Source organism: Panthera tigris, chromosome D3 (genome assembly GCF_018350195.1).
Source record: "Panthera tigris isolate Pti1 chromosome D3, P.tigris_Pti1_mat1.1, whole genome shotgun sequence".
Lineage (NCBI taxonomy): Eukaryota > Metazoa > Chordata > Mammalia > Carnivora > Felidae > Panthera > Panthera tigris.
The window spans coordinates 30,416,290-30,433,033 of record NC_056671.1 but is presented as its reverse complement, the minus strand read 5'-3'; the positions used below and the strand labels follow the sequence as shown (position 1 = coordinate 30,433,033).

Here is a 16,744-nt window from a genome sequence, read left to right as displayed (position 1 = left end):
AAAGGCAAGTGACTAAATAGAAAATACCTGAAAATCCCATATCTGCTAAGGGATTTGTATGTAGGCTATTTATATAACCCTTCCAATAATGAAAAGACAATCCAATATAAAAACGGGCAAAAGAATGGATTAGTTCTTTAAAGACGATATAGAAATGGATAATAATCACGTTCAAAAGGAGATGTTCGGGGTGCCTGGGTGGCTCAGTCAGTTAAGCTTCTGACTTGGGCTCAGGTCATGATCTCACTGTTCGTGGGTTCGAGCCCCGCATCGGGCTCTGTGCTGACAGCTCGGAGCCTGGAGCCTGTTTCAGATTCTGTGTCTCCCTCTCTCTCTGCCCCTCCCCTGCTCACACTGTCTCTCTCAGAAATAAAAGAGACATGTTCAACATCATTAGTTATAAGAAAACGCAAACCAAAAACCACAAGATGCCATTTCATACCCACTAGAATTGCTATCATAAAAGCAACAGATAATGACAAACATTGGCAAGAATCAGGAAAATGGGAACTCTCAAAAATCGCTGATGAAAATGTAATGTTGCTGCCACTTTGGAAACAGTCTGGCAGTTCCTCAAAAGGTTAAAGTAGAAAAACAATTTTTCTAAACATATTTGAGAGAGAGTGCACAAGTGGGGTAGAGGGACAGAGGAGAGGGAGGGAGAGAATCCCAAGCAGGCTCCATGCTCAGAGCAGAGCCCAATGTAGGGCTTGATTCCACAACCCTGAGATCATGACATGAGCTGAAATCAAGAGCTGGCCACTCAACCGGCTGAGCCACCCAGGTGCCTGCCCCTCCTCAAAAGGTTGAAAAAACAAAACAAAAACAAACAAAAAAGGTTTATTGAACAGAGCTACCATATGAACCAGCAACTGTATTTATAGGTATATACCCAAGAGAAATCAAAACATGTTCACATAAAAAGTTGTTCATTACACAAAAAATAACCTCAAAATGGATGAAAGACCTCAATGGAAGACAGGAAGCCATCAAAATTCTTGAGGAGAAAGCAGGCAAAACCCTCTTTGGTCTTGCCTGCAGCAACTTCTTATTCAAAACATCTCCGGAGGCAAGGGAAACAAAGGCAAAAATGAACTACTGGGACCTCATCAGACTAAAAGGCTTCTGCACAGCGAAGGAAACAATCAGCAAAACGAAAAGGCAACTGACAGAATGGGAGAAGGTATTTGCAAATGACATATCAGATAAAGGGTTAGTATCCAAAATGTACAAAGAATTTCTCAAACTCAACACCCAAAACACAAGTAATCCAGTGAAGTGACGGGCAAAAGACATGAATAGACATTGCTCGAAAGAAGATATCCAGATGGTCATACAAATCAAAACCACACTGAGATACCACCTTGCGCCTGTCAGAATGGCTCACATTAACAACTCAGGCAACAGCAGATGTTGGCGAGGATACAGAGAAGAGGATCTCTTTTCCATTGTTGGTGGTAATGCAAGTTGGTGCAGCCACTCTGGAAAACAGTATGGAGTTTCCTCCAAAAACTAAAAATAGACCTACCCTACAACCCAGCAATTGCACTACTAGGCATTTATGCAAGGGATACAGGTGTGCTGTTTCGAAGGGACACATGCACCGCCATGTTTATAGCAGCACTCTCAACAATAGTCACAGTATGCAAAGAGCCCAACTGTCCACCGATGGATGAATGGATAAAGAAGATGTGGTATGGGGTGCCTGGGTGGCTCAGTCAGTTAAGCGGCCGACTTTGGCTCAGGTCATGATCTCGCGGTCCATGAGCTCGAGCCCCGCGTCGGGCTCTGTGCTGACAGCTCAGAGCCTGGAGCCTGTTTCCGATTCTGTGTCTCCCTCTCTCTGACCCTCCCCTGTTCATGCTCTGTCTCTCCCTGTCCCAAAAATGAATAAAACGTTTAAAAAAATTACAAAAAAAGAGAAGATGTGGTATATAGATTTCATGGAGTATTACTCGGCAATCAAAAAGAATGAAATCTTGCCATTTGCAACTACGTGGATGGAACTGGAGGGATTATGCTAAGTGAAATTAGTCGGAGAAAGACAAAATTCATATGACTTCCCTCGTATGAGGACTTAAGAGTCAAAACAGATGAACAAAAGGGAAGGGAAACAAAAATAATATAAAAACAGGGAGGAGGACAGAGGAGACTCATAAATATGGAGAACAAACTGAGGGTTGCTGGAGGGGTTGTGGGAGAGGGGATGTGCTAAGCGGGCAAGGGGCACTAAGGAATCTACTCCTGAAATCATTGCTTCACTAAATGCTAACTAATTTGGATGCAAATTAAAAAAAAAAAAACTAAAGATACAACAAAAAGAATAAGGCCCCCCACCCACCAAAAGTTTCTCAACCCAGGAAGCCTCTGGTTTGGGGATTCAGGAGATAAGGACCTTCTAGAGAAGTCAGAGCTATGGAATGAGTTGGCTGAAAGCTATCTAAGTTTTTGTTTCCCAGGGAAGACTTTAAAGTGGCAGATAATTTCATGTCATAACCCTAATTCCTTTCTATAGGCATCTACAGAAAATCCCTCATTATTCTTTACTAAGCTTCATCAGTATCGGATATTCTTACAAATTTTAGTTTTAGAGACCTTAAAGATTTCTTTAGGACACAGTAGCAGGACAACGTCTAGCACTCTCATTCATAGAAGACTGACCAACAGAGTGTCATGTTACTCGCATGAAAAGTTCCCTAATACAATGTGACTCATTGATAAGAGGTCTAGAAAAGAAAATAATTTTCAATGTCTCTTCAGCCAAAAAAAGGACCAGTCAACAGAATGTTCTAGTTCCCCTGACGGGTATAGCTGTCTAATGAAACTTGCATGTATATTATATAGCTTTTGTGACTGACAGAAATGAGTTGGAGAGTGTATCTACCTCATTGCTCCCACTTAGGATTTACAATGTGAGTCCTACAAAGGAGGGTGAGAGTGGGATGACATTAACTGTTCTGCTTGGAAAACATTTGGGGTTTCACTACATATCAATAAATTAGAATCCTGAATGGCACATTAGTCTTTTCTGAGATCGAATTGTGAAATCTCTGAAAGGCTGATCAACTCAAGTGAATGGAAAAAAAAAAAGAGTTTCTGAACTTGCAATGGTAGGAGCCCTATGTTTCTAGGTAAGGCCCTGACTGAGCAGCCATTTCTACTTTTTCACTGGCATTTCTTTTCCTTTACAAAATCCAACAAGGAGAAAAGTCCATTCCTTTGAGAAGGACGTTTGCGTAATGACCTCTAGTCATTGTTGATGAAGAGAATAAATTGCAGATTTGTAATTACAAATTACAACAAATATCATTAAAATAACCCAACTCAAACTCTCACTGAAGGGATGAGATTACAAGAGGAAGTCAGAATTCAAGATGAAATGATCACTCAAAGATTGGGGACGTTTGAAACACGCAGAGAAATATTACCAGGGACTCGCACACCTGTATGCCAACGTTCACAGCAGCATTATTAACAGTAGCCAAAGGTGGACTAAACCAAATGCTCACTATGGTATATACAAAATGTTGGTTTTTTTAGACTCTCACAATGTTTTTTTATGAAAATCTCACTATAAACATCATTACTTTATGAATTCAATCAACTTCATCTATATAGAAGAATTACATCACTAGTAGCAAGTAGGAACAATATGAACCTACTATTTTGATCTGTGAGATTTTTCATATGATCCAAAACATTCTTTTTTTAAAAAAATTTTTTTAACGTTTTTATTTATTTTTGAGACAGAGACAGAGCATGAAGGGGGGAGGGGAAGAGAGAGAAGGAGACACAGAATCGGAAGCAGGCTCCAGGCTCTGAGCCATCAGCCCAGAGCCCGATGCGGGGCTCGAACTCACGGACCGCGAGATCGTGACCTGAGCTGATTTCGGACGCTTAACCGACTGCACCACCCAGGCGCCCCTATCCAAAACATTCTTATGTACCACTAGTGAAATAAGGATTCCTTTTCAGTAGGATAGACATTAAGAGATCGACTTACCAAACTTCTTTATCACGTTGCTCTCAAGATCTTGAATTTGGGCCGCTTGATGTTTGATAGTTTCTTCTTGCCTGGCATTTTTCACCTGTAGCCTAAAATGCAGATCTTAAGATAATTATGCTCACACATAAATTTAAAACAACACCGTATAATTTCTGAACAAATGAGGGTATTACATAAATTCTTAAAATTGTGTCAAGAGGAAGATTTGGGAATTGTGCCATTTTTCTCATTGTGTTTTGTGGATAAGGTGCAACATTGAGAGATGAGATGCCACAATTCTGCATTTCAAAATAGCTCAAAGCTGGAATTTGTATCCAGCTGAACAATGATATACTGGCATAAGTAATACATTTCCCATACTACACTGCTTATCTGCTTTATAAGTAAACAAGTTATTTTCTGTGAGGTTTAAATTATACTTTTGCATATGATCTTTCATCTCCTCAGCATATCTTACGGCCTCTGCATGTCGTTCCAGTGCTTCTTGCAACTAAAATAAAGAAAAAAATAATTTTAACTACTGAAAATCTAGTAGAACACCATCACCTGTTTCTGTAACTAAACGTTTTTTTTTTTTTTTGACTTGAGAGAGAGACAGAGAGAGAGCATGCAGAAGTGGGGAGGAGAGGCAGAGGGAGAGACAGAGAAAATGGTAAGCAGGCTGCAAGCTCAGGGTGAAGCCTGATGTGGGGCTCGGTCTCATGACCGGTCTCATGACCGGTCTCATGATGTGGGGTTTGGGATCATGACCTGAGTGGAAATTAAGAGTCAGGACGCTCAAACAACTAAGCCGCCCAAGTGCTCCTGTAACTAAAATCTTTTTGGAGCCAGCCACACTCCTCTACATGCTGATTGATGGCTACTTTGAGGTCATAACAGGAGAGTTGAGCTGCTACAACAGAGACTATGGCCGACAAAACGAAATGTTTCAATACTCTTACAGAATAGTTTACCAACATTACTCTCCTACAAAACATAACATTGTTAATGTTTTTAAATTATAAATGATCAGATAAATGTACAAATGTATCTATTGGTCAAATGGAGGAAACAGGAATTTACCTTATGGTGAACATTTCTATTTTCATATTCCAAGCACCACATCAACTATGATTTTATATATTCACATAGGTGTTGACGTTGCTATTCTCATGATTATAAAACTGAACATGCTGCCTTGTGACAACAAGATATTTCATGGAAGAATTTGAGAAGCAATATCCTAGTAGGGGCCAGAATGCCTGGGTCTGAATTCCCAGTTCTGCTCGTTATGAGCTGTATGACCTTGAGCACACTACCTAAAACTTCCATGTCTCAGTCTCTGCATCTGTAAAATGAAGGTAGTAATAGCACCTACTGGGACACCTGAGTGGCTCAGTCGGTTCAGTGTCTGGCTCTTGATGTCAGCTCAGGACATGATCTCAGGGTCATGTAATTGAGCCCCACATCGAGCTCTGCATGGACAGCGAGGAGCCTGCTTGGGATTCTCTCTCCCTCTCTCTCTCTCTCTTTCTCTCTCTCCCTTTTTCTCTCTCTCCCTACACGCCCTTCCCCACAATCTCTCTCTCTTTCTCTCTCTGAAAACAAAGGCCCTTAAAAAAGTGATCTCAAAATAAATACTAATAGTATCTACCCCACTGGGATGTTGGGAAGATTAAATTAGGAAATAACAGATGAACAACTTAGAAGGGTACGTGGCACATAGTCAGCTCTAAGTGTCTGCATTTAGCATGATTACTGTTGCTGTATTTTGCGTTCCATTACAATGTGATAGTTTAGGCAGGTGGCCTGCCAACACAAGTGTTCCCCTATACAAATTATATTGAAGTTATTCTTCATTCCGCCGCAACTGGCAGCAAATGGAGAGCATGAGGCCCAGAATCTCTCCTCAGTACTTCACACAACTTTCGCCAATGCCACTAGCCAACAGTACTTTTTCCATTTATAATCCTTTTAACTTATTCCTCTCTATACCACTCAGTGGACAATGTTCACAGACCAAGGTACAAATAGCACCTCCTTGACTGAGTAGTAGATCCTTTACATGACCATCAGAGGCAAGGGAAAGCCACTGACATGGAAATAATCAAGTCTTGCTAAACTAAAGTTCCTCAATCATTTCACGTCCATACTGTTTACGTTAGGCTGCTTTATCATGTACTCTGATGAAGACATTAAGGCTTTGTGGTAAAAGCATATCAGAAAAGCTGTCCCCAGATCTTTGCAGTTGGTAAAGTGTTATAAATCTGTAAATCCCAGTTCTGGCTGTGTAAGGAAGAAAGACAAATTTAGAGAGCTTTCTCATAGTGAGAGGGGAAAAAAAACCCAAACATTTGATTGAACATTTCTCCTCTATTTGATTAATTGCTTTCATTAATAGTTTTACTTATATAAATGTGTGTGTGTGTGCGTGTGTAGATATACACACATTTTTTTAACATTTATTTTTTGATAGAGAGCACGAGTCTGAGTGACGCAGAACGTGAGGGACACAACGGATCCAACTCAGGCTCTGCTGACAGCAGAGAGTCCGATGCAGGGCTCAGTCTCAAGAACGTGGAGATCATGACCTGAGCCAAAGGCAGACTCTGATAGGACTGGAGACAGCCAGGCACCCCTCAATTTTGTATTTCATTTCTTAGCATACATTTAGAATAAAAGTTTTGTTATACCAATGTTTCCAAGAAGAATTTATTGATACGGTATAAAGTACTTAATTTTATTGGAAAAACTGTTAAGTTAAAATATTTTCAATTTATACAAGGATAAGTACCACACATATCAAATATTATTATCCCTTAAATTTATACTTAGGAAGATGAAATTACCTGTCATAAAAAAATAAAAACAGCGTCAAATAAAGGACTAAATTGTTCTGCGCAGGCTAGATGACAAGTGTCAAGAGAGTTAAGGCTAATGGGAGTTAGAACAGTCAGAGAAAGTTCATAGGAAAGGAGACTGTGAGACAAGTCTGAATAACATAGGTTTAGGCAAGAGGAACAGAAATTAAAAAGACAGCATGAGTAATGACGGAGAGATGGTGAAATCAACCCAGTTAACTCGGAGGATAAAATCTGATGGCAGAGACATTAAAAACAGGTGTCCACACAAGAACTATGTGAATGTTCATAAGCAGCAGTATTAACAGGCAAAAAGTGGACACAACCCAAAGGTCCATCAAGCGATGAATGAACAAGGGCCTTAGCCCACAATGGAGTACTGTTTGACAATAAAAAGAAATGAAGCACTGATATAAGCTGTAACCAACCCAGATGAACCCAGAAAACATTAAGTGAAGCTAGCTAGTCCCAAGGGACCACACGTCGTGTGACTCCATTTATATGAAATATTCACAAGAGGCAACTCCAGTGAGAGGCCAAGTAGTAGACTGGTGGTTGCCTGAGGCTGGGGGCAACGGGTAAGGGTTTCCTTTCAGGGTGAGGAAAGCATTCTACTTGATGGCAGTGATGGTTGCACGAGCGTACACAGAGACAGTGAACTGTGCGTGTCAAATGGGTGACTTTTATGGGATGTGTATTGTACCTCAAAAAGGCTTTAAAAAAAAAAACCCAATGGCAGGACACAGATAATGTTCTCAATTCTCACTTTTGGGCGTACATACTATACATGATCTGAATATTTCTGTGCTTTGACAACATGTCTAAAAGGCAAAGAAAATGAAGGAAATGCCTAAGTTCAAGTGGTTTGTTAAGTGATCTTTCTGTACAAGTCATCCTGAAATCAATACAGATTCTTCCCGAAAGTGAAGATGAGAACTAAGACAATTATCTGAAACATTCCATTAAATATTATCTTCTGATTTTATCCAGCTTGCCTCATCATGGTAATAGAGATATCATTAAAAAACATTGTTTAGCAGGGGACAAAAGTCTCTTGGGGCACCTGGGTGGCTACGTCAGTTCAGCGTCCAATTCTTGCTTTCAGCTCAGGTCATGATCTCACGGTTCATGAGACTGAGCCCCACTTTGGCTCTACACTGACAGCATGGAGCCTGCTTGGGATTCTCTCTCTCTCCTCTCTCTGCCCCTCCCCTGTTAACATGCACGCACACACTCTCTCTCGCTCTTTCTCTCTCAAAATAAATAAATCAACTGTAAAAAAAGTTTTACATTAAGGAAAGAAAGAAAAAAGTCTCTCAATTTCTGTGAGGAAGGATACAAAAGCCTCAACTTTCCTAAGTATTATAAGGAAAAAACGTATAACGCAAATAGTAGAATGAAAGGCAGAGTTTACGAAATAAGTGTATTGGAAAGATACTAAAATCATAATAAATTAATTATAATGAAAATACAAAAGAAAGCAGTCCATGGAAATTAGTATCCTAAAACACCTTATATTATTTAACCAGCTATAAGTTAACTGTTGACAGGTTTCATTTACTACATACCTGACTTCTGATTCGACCTAATTTCTTCTTGAGATCCCGTGTCTCATCTTCCAGACGAAGATGTGACATAACCTTCGGGGAAGCCTCTGACATAGACTGTTTCTTCAGAGTATCAGCCAGTCCTTGTTGAAGTTGTCTCACAACTATCTAATGAGACATTTCTGTTACTGATTTTCTAAATCATCTTATCAAATTATGTTAATAATAGACAACTCTAACATGCGTACTTTGAGAAATATCACCACATACATCAATTCACCTTCTTTTATTTTTTTTTAAATTTTTTAACGTTTATTTATTCTTGAGACAGAGAGAGACAGAGCATGAACAGGGGAGGGTCAGAGAGAGAGGGAGACACAGAATCTGAAACAGGCTCCAGGCTCTGAGCCGTCAGCACAGAGCCCGACGTGGGGTTCGAAATCACGGACCGTGAAATCATGACCTGAGCCGAAGTCGGACGCCTAGCCGACCAAGCCACCCAGGCGCCCCATTTCACCTTCTTTTAGCAACACATACACTTTCCTGTTCACTGAATTCAGTTAAAGAACAAAAGGTGTTATCTCCCTGCCTAGTCAGGATGATGTCACTTAGATAATGAATTTAGCCTCACTATCCATTCTCCACTGGTGAATTTGCAAAGCTTCATAACCTACAGAAGTCTCAAAAAGAAATGGGGACATAGTGGGCACAGCAGTCGTAAATTCTATATTATGAAATGTTTTCTCTCTTTTTTTATTACAGGCTTAAGTTACCGTCGGAGTTCCTCACATATCCAATCCTCTGCTCTTATCCTTCTAATAGACTCCTATCTCGGAACCAAAGTAAAGTCATTCCAATGGCCCCTGCTTCCACCCCCCTCCCCTGACCTCAGCTCCTACAGCTCTCTCCCCTACTCACTCCATTCCTGCTAAACAAGAATCCTGCAACCCCTCCTTGGTCTGAAAATGGAGATCCAATGCCAAATTAATAAATCACAGAGAGATACAATTCTCTTTGTACTGGACAAACTTATGCCCACATGACAGTAACTGAGCTTCGAAAGGAGCAAATTATTTGTAAAAATATTTAAAATAAGTTATAAACAGCAGTGGGAAGATTACTCAAAGATGGCTTTCCTGACACTCACCACATTGTCCCAAATTATGATTTAGTGAAAAGTAGATACCTTTAAAGAATTAAGAGGTTGTAGGAACACATGATTTGAGACTGAAAATTGAAATTTATGTGAATAAAAATAAAATCATACCAACTTAAAATGTATAGAAAGCTACCAAAGGAAAAGTACTACCAGAAAGAGCACCTACACTTCATTTCATCTGGGAAATCTGAAGTGACTGTCCAGTTAACTCAATTAATTGAATCTAAGTTTCAAAATACTCATTTTACCTTTCAGCATTTTCATTTACCAGCTCACCACAGTAATAAAATGCGGTGGCAAAGATTACAATTATTATTGTAGGGGTGCCTGGGTGGCTTTCTCGGTTAAGCAAGCAACTCTTGATTTCGGCTCAGGTCATGAATCTCACAGCTCCTGACTTTGAGAGTCCTGTGTTGGGCTCCACGCTGGCAGTGCAGAGCCTCCTTGGCATTCTCTCTCTCTGCCCCTCCCCAGCTCATGTTCTCTCTCCGACTCTCTCTCAAAAGAAACTTAAAAAAATATTATTATAGCAGTATAAGACTATCATCTAGTAACAGTTTATAACTTAACCTCTTAAAGTTTCATAGGTGACATAGTATCTGTACTCAAATCAAAACACCTCTCAGGTCTAATTTTTATTTGCTGCGTACGAGTTACGCTTTTTGTTGATTTATAGTCTTTTTTTTTAATATTCAACTAGATTCACAAGTCAGCCATAATCAAATATTACCTGAGTTTTCTTTCTGGAAATCTGAAAAATTTTTATCTTTCTGGATACTTACTTTTAATTTTGCTTTCTCATTTTTATACTTATACATTCTTTCTTCTAAGTGTTTACATTCATCGATTAACTCTTTATTTCTTTCTCCCAGCATAAGACCTTGTTCTCCACGTTTAGCTTTAAGGTTTTTTTGGATATTCTGAAACGGGTCTTGGATATTAATCCCTAGCTTTTCTTTACTGTCAGCTTCGTTGTGAGCATCATCTAGTTGCTGTCTAAGCAACATATTTTCACTTTGTAGTTGAGATAACCTTTCCTCGAAGGATTCCTGCTTTGCAATGTAGTTATTCACTTTACTTTGTTCGTTCTGATACATGTGTTCAATTTCCATCTTCTGGCATTGTGTTTGGCTTAGGTCCCTTTGTACACATTCCAAAAGTAAAGTCTTTTCTCTGAGAGCATCTCTTATGTGATGGAGCTCAATTTCCAGGGCATTGAATTTACTTTCATCTTGAGAAAGTTGCCGAGAAAGAACTTCATTGTTATCTTGTAGTTTAGACACATCAAAATTCATCTTGTCCTGTAAGTGAAACCATTCATCTCTTGCTCTCTGGAAAGCAAGTTCTAGGTCTCTTCTTGATGTCTGACTCTGATCATGATCGTGTACAGCAGTAGCCAGTCTAGCACGGTATGATTCAACTTCTGCTTCCAGGCTCTCTTTATTTTGTTTTTCATTCTCCAGCATCGTAATCTCAGCAGTCAGAACATTAAGCTGTCCACTATATCGGAATATTGTTTTTGATAATGTTTCCTCATTCTGTTTTATGGTCTTTTGAAGATTGTCATTCTTTTCCTTTACACTTTCAATGTCTTCACAATATTTCGTTTCCTTTCTCTGGTTCTGATTTTTTATGGTGTCTCTTTCCAGTCTTAGCATGGCGATTTCATCCTGCAACATGTGGTTTTTATGCAACAGATCTTGTATTTTCTCACGACTATCAGAAAGCTAAGTAAAACAAAGGACATTTTCATATCACATTCAATAAAATGACATTATCATCCTTTTCTTTGAAATTAAAGCATAATCTATGTTTAAACAATGAAAAGGTTACAGGAGGTGCCAGGGTGGCTCAGTTGGTTAAGTGTCTGACTCTTGATTTTGGCTCAGGGAATGATCTCACATTCTGTGGGTTCAAGCCCCACATCAGGCTCTGTGCTGACAGTCAGGAGCCTGCTCAGGATTCTCGCTCTCCCTCTCCCTGCCCCTCCTCTGCTTGCGTTCTCTCTCTCTCTAATGAATAAAGAAACATAGAAGGAAAGAAAGAAAGAAAGAAAGAAAGAAAGAAAGAAAGAAAGAAAGAAAGATTACAGTAAGTGAATATCCAACTGGAAAAAAATGAAGTTGGCTCCAAATCTCAAATTTTATACAAGCATAAGTTCCCAAAGTTCAGAACTTTAACTGAAGATAATGAAGGCATGAAAGTAAAAAAGAATTCGTGAGAAGTTTTCAGAATCTCAGAATTGGAAAAGCCTTTCTCTGATTTACAACAAACCAGAAGGCCTGAAATAAAAGATTAATAACTCTGACTACACTTAAAAATTGAGTTTACAGTAGATATCAAAAACACAGCTACCCCACAGTAAAATCGTTAGCTCTGCATCTACTTGGACAGATTAAATTTCCTAAAATTCTTTTTTTTCCTGAGAATATTTCATAGATGTCTACTTTGCTAACATTTCTATAGTCAGTTATAAGAATAGATCTATTGATAACTGACAAATCTAGGCAATGTATTATAATATAAACACTTCTCCATATATCAAAGAACTCATTTGGTTATCACAATTCTAGAATGGAGAGATTAAAACGGTGAGCTGCAGAACTCTCCCCAGGTCTTCTCACTCCACAACTAGTGCTCTTGCACCAACCACTGCTACTTCTCTAGTGTAAATACACAAATATGAAAGAAGTCTTGAATTTCAAACTACTGATAGGAAATAAGGTGAAATTTATACATCTCTTAGAAAATCATGAAATTATTTACTGCTGCAATAACTTGTATTTCCTCTTCATGTTGAAAATAGTAATAAATATAAAAGAGGGGAAAGACACTCCACTATTTTATTAGGAATAAAATACCTATCAATAAATTGTCATCAAGTGTATACCATAGCGTACCATTGTTTTCAAAAGTTCCTTGTAATGAAAGAGGATGCTACTTGAAGCAAACTGTTACTTTTCTCAAAAGTAGGAGACTTGATACCGAAAATATGATCTGGGAACTGGCTATACTCGTCCTCCTCTCCATTAGCAGAAGTGTTCAACTGATCTATTAATATATCAAGGCAGTGAAGTAACTGTTCAAAACCAAAACACATGTTGCTAGTAGCAATAGTTTTGAGATTAGGGAAAGCTCATCGATTCCTACAGAAAGTAATAAAAGCCTCTCCTTTGGATGAGGACATTATGAATGTCACTAGTTGTTGCAGACAAATGCATTTAATCAAGAATATTATTTTATCCGATGAAACAAAAAATGCCACCGTCCCCCATGCCCCTCCCCAAAAATATATGTGCTTTTAAAACCCTCTATAGTTTCCATGATGTACAGTGTTGGGTTTTTAAAATTTATATATACATACATGGAGAGAAAGTAATAATAATTAAAAAATAGAATGTATACAAATACATACACACATGTACTTCAAAATGACTAAAGAAGATATTTCAGAATTCGTTTTCTTATGAGCCATTTCTAGCACCTTTTGCTTGTAAAAGTGATTGTTTAGACTTCCATCTTGTAATACTCTGGCCTTCTGTTCTGGAGAAAGTTGCCACTGTCACTGCACTTTTCTACAACCTGGAGATACGTTTCATCACGATTTTGGTCTCATACCGTTAAAAAAAAAAAGTCAAAAGCTGAAGAGGAAAACTTTAAAAAAATGTTCCAAGGAACATGATCCCATGTTTTAATTTATTTTAAACCTAAATAATATATATTGAATCAAAGAGATACCACAGAATATATGTATAATACACTATATAATATTGATGGAAATAAACAATTTTTTATCAAAAAGTAATTTACCTGATTCAAATTATCTTTTGCGGCCTTCAATTCCATGTTTACTGTTCTAAGAGCGAGTTCAAATCCTTGTTTTGTTTCAACTTCTTTCTTATATTGGTCTTCTATTCTTCTTAACTTCTCCCTAATTTTTTCATACAACATATCAGCATTTCTTCTTTTTTCTTCCTCTTGTTTTAAAGTAAATCTGCAATTAAATGTGCTTATTTTAAAATTTGTTTTGTTAGAAATAAAAAGTTCCTCTTATGATCTGGCTCCACATATATTGGCTTACTGTCCAAATGAAATTTCTATGTTCTCAAGTTTTTTTTTTTTTTCCTTTCTAGGGCTCATGTTTTTAATTTGTCACTTTAATCTCTTCCAAAACATATATACCGTTGAAAAGAAGCAAGGACAAAGCATTATGCAACTTAGTTACTTTTAGTCAGTAATAACTCTGGTAGATGTTGTAGGAAAGAAGTTTGAAATTATTCAAGAAAGTGAGAGTTGAAAATTACCCCTTTTCCCACAGGTATAATTATTCCTCCACAGGACAGATAATTCAGTTACTCATTAAAAAGAGAAGTTGCTGTTTATAAACAAGTTTATCAATTCACTGGAAATACATTTACCACTTGACAAAACATTACAGGTACCTCCAAAAATGATGTGCAGTGTAAGAGAGCATCTGCGGATGTTGTTTACACAACATACACATGCAGATTACTGTCATCCAAGTCTAGGCTAGCAAGTCTAATATCTGTTGCCCTATACATTTGTTTCTTCTTCCACAACACTTGCAACTTACCTTGCTGAAGATTACCTACTTTATGAATCACTTAAAAATCCCTTCTAGAACAACACAGGATACATATCAATTAAGTAAACAATAGAGAGTAATATGAGCTTTCAGCATACACTTTTGAATTAATTTTATCTACCTATGACAGAGATGTTGGAAAAACTTATCAGTAATCACTTTCCGTATTACTTTTTTTAAAAATGTTTATTCATTTTTGAGAGAGAAAGGGAGAGCCCATGCAAACAAAGGAGGGGCAGAGAGAGAGAGAGAGGGAGACAGAAAATCCGAAGTGGGCTCTGCACTGACAGCAGAGAGCTCAATGCGGGGCTCAAACTCACAAACCCTGAGATCATGACCTGAGCCAAAGTCAGACGCTTGAATGACTGAACCACCCAGGCACCCCCATTTTCCTTTGTTTAAATTTTTTCTTGAGGGAGAAATGACACAAGTGAACGAGGGCAGAGAGAGAGAAAGAGAGACAGAATCCCACGAGGGGCAGAGAGCGAGGGAGAGACAGAGAGAGAGAGAAGAGGGGCTCACCCGAAGTGGGGCTCGTGCTCACCCCAAGCAGGGCTTGAGCCCACCCAAAGCTGGGCTCAAACTCACGAGATCATCACCTGAGCCGAAGCCAGATGCTTAACCAACTGAGCCACCCAGGCACCCCCACTTTACCTTTTAACCCCTGCATGTTAAGAATCAAATGGAATCAATTTGGGGGAATTTTACTGTCTTGAGAAAAATGACCATTTTATACTCTGTTGGTAGGTACAGAAATTAATATAAGCTTTCCTGAGAACAATTTAAAAATATGGATCAAAGACCTTTATTAAAATTTTTATACTTTAACCAAATTATATTGTATTGAAGAATTTATTCCAAGTAACCAGAAATGTAGAAACAGATTTATATAAAAGACATTCTTGACAGCACTAATTAAAATACAGAAAGATGAAAAACAAGCAGAATTCAATCGGTTAAATAATGATGTTTCTTGGACTATGGTGGACTTTTACATGGCCATTAAAATTGTGATTTGGAATAGACATTAAATTATTATAAGTATTCACTGTTAAGAACGTGCTGTGTTATTTCCAAGAATATCACACTTCACAACACTAAAGAAGTTTTCTTTCCTGGAAAATCCTATAAGGTTAAGTTTGCAGTTACAAAACTGCCCCTACACTTCTGTCGTACAAAAGTAAAGAGTTCAAATATTTATTTAAAACCGAGATGCTATACCTCAAACTGCATACTTCATGTTCCCATTCCACTTTTTGATGCTCTAACCGTGATATCACATCTTTGGCTTCTCGTAGCTCGTTTTGTAGTGCACTAACCGTTTTTTCCATTTTTTTAATTTTTCCCGTAAGTAGTTTACAGTGATTTTTGTTACTTTTCCTTAATCTTTCATGGGAAACAAGTATATTTTGGATTTTTAAGAAGCCAGCAGAATCTGCATCAGAGAAGAAACAGAAACAGAAATAAAATATATGAGTACTTCTTGCATATACAGGACTGTGCATCTTCAATTCACTCATTCACAGATTGAATAAATATATACCTTCATGGAAGACATTATACTCAGCTCTACAGATACACTAGAGAAGACCCCTGGTTCTCGATTAGCTTAAAGTTTAGTGAAGGAGAAAGACAACTCAAATGATAAGTCTAAATTCAGATAGTTCCTATTAGGAAACAGAGTTCTGTGATCATAACTTGATCCAGATTGGGCCCAAGAAAGATAGATTTCCCTGAGGAAGAGGTAACTATACTGAGGAATGAAGGATGAGAAGGAGTCAATTAAGCAAAGGAGGAAGACAAGCCCTCTCGACAGTCTAGAGCATGTGCCGAAGTTCCACTGTAACCTGCTTCTGGCCAACATGGAGTAACACGTACTGATTGATCTTCCTACCTGAAGCAGGCAAAAACAAAACAGACAAATTAGAATCTTAACATGATTTTCAAGACACAGAACTTCAGACAATGAAGGACAATGATCCCTGAAAACAAAACACGTTAGCCTAACACATGCCCAAGCTCACTGCCTTGAGAGAGTTTTCAGGCTACGACCCAGGAGACATAAATAATTTAAATAGATTCCACCAGACTCCTTGAGTCGAGGTGACGAAACTGAGAGTCTGGTGAATTCAAGGCACATAGAGATGACAGGTCAGCATCCAGGAGAGGAGAAAGCAGAACACAGAAAGAACCCTGGACATCTGCAGAGGGTCCCCTTTGGCTACTCAGCAGAGTAACAACCAATGCATACATGGAAGGAAGTCATCAAGGGAAAAAAATCTGAAAATATAGAGGAAACACTGCCTGGTGCTCCCACAGCACGAGGGACAGTATCTATTCACATTAGCTAGGATAGAAAAACTCATAATTTGCTTTAGGCTGATCACCTCTCTGGATTCATCCAATAATTCGTAATAGCAACACTAAAGGATCCATCTGTTTGTAAGCAACCTAACTATATCTCCAAACAAAGCATGAAAAGATAACTAGAGGCATAGAAAATATTCTTTTAAAAACCAAATAGCACTTACAGAGATGTAAATTATGTTAGACATGAACAATACGATGGACAGGAATAAACACATT

General features: G+C 38.3%; 1 pseudogene; it reads right to left on the bottom strand.

The window, feature by feature from the left end:
* Nucleotides 1-15,456, bottom strand: part of LOC102952731 — a 39,583-nt pseudogene extending 24,127 nt beyond the window's left edge.
* Between the last annotated feature and the right edge of the window lie 1,288 nt (nt 15,457-16,744).